We start from the raw sequence: 1228 nt of genomic DNA on the forward strand, positions 1-1228 counted from the left end.
TGGACTTCATGAGGATAGGTGGGTGAAACAGGTAGTGAGGGAAAACTCTATTAGATCTTCATGGAGTAGAGAAATGGATAGGTGGAAAAGAAGAGAAAATCTTGATGAGGACTGGAGGAGGATAAAACACAGAGAGGTGAGGAAAAGGATAGAAAAAGGTGATTCAGTTAGATGGCAGACAAGGATAGAAACAAAGTCTACAGTAGTGAGGGCAGATTTATAGTGCCCAATTAAGTGTCCATTATAATATAGAATGTACCCATAATTATTTACCTGTCTGCAATTCATATTGTCATATCCTTGCAATCTTGTTCTTCACCACACCCTTAAAGTCCACATACTTCCTGCTGATTTCTGCTGGTGTCTTGTCCTCACCACCCACTGCATTCACTGCCGCTGTCACAGTTGTCCACGCGGCATGCTAAAAGTACTTGATTTCCGTGATTACAGGAGCATGTTTAATGTAGACTTTGTTTCTATCCTTGTCTGCCATCTAACTAAATCACCTTTTTCTATCCTTTTCCTCAACTCTGTGTTTTATCCTCCTCCAGTCCTCATCAAGATTTTCTCTTCTTTTCCACCTATCCATTTCTCTACTCCATGAAGATCTAATAGAGTTTTCCCTCACTACCTGTTTCACCCACCTATCCTCATGAAGTCCTTCTATCTTCTTCAAAAAGCACAGCTTCCCTTTAATTATTCTCTCTCTCTGAAGGTGCTCCAGCCCATCTCTCCTCTGACAGATTCTACTGCTGTACTGCGGGGAACACCTAACCCAACTTATCTACTATATTCTGGGTCTTCTCTAATCTTGTTAAGTCTCCCTCATGGTAGTAGGTAATTTCAGACCCATACAAGCAGTAAGGTACTGCCATTCCCTTCCATAAACTTCTACCTACGTCATACTTGTTGACTATCTTACTCCCTGCATTAATTATCATTCCTGTCATCTTCTTGGCTTTTCCTTCATTTATTTTCATCTGATTTTCATCTCCTATTCCTTCTGTCATCAGCACTATATCATCGGCATAGGTTAGACATCCTGTTCTCCTATCCCCAACTTTAACACCCTTCCCTGATACCCTGATCCTTGTTATTAACTCCTCTATGTAAATATTAAATTTACATAGAGCCTTAAATAAGGCTGGGGACATCACACACCCCTGCCGTACTCCAATATTGTTTCTCATCCAACCTGTACTAATGTCTCCTAACGTGAACTTCACAT

The sequence above is a fragment of the Scylla paramamosain genome, chromosome 47, assembly GCF_035594125.1.
Source record: "Scylla paramamosain isolate STU-SP2022 chromosome 47, ASM3559412v1, whole genome shotgun sequence".
Taxonomy (NCBI): domain Eukaryota; kingdom Metazoa; phylum Arthropoda; class Malacostraca; order Decapoda; family Portunidae; genus Scylla; species Scylla paramamosain.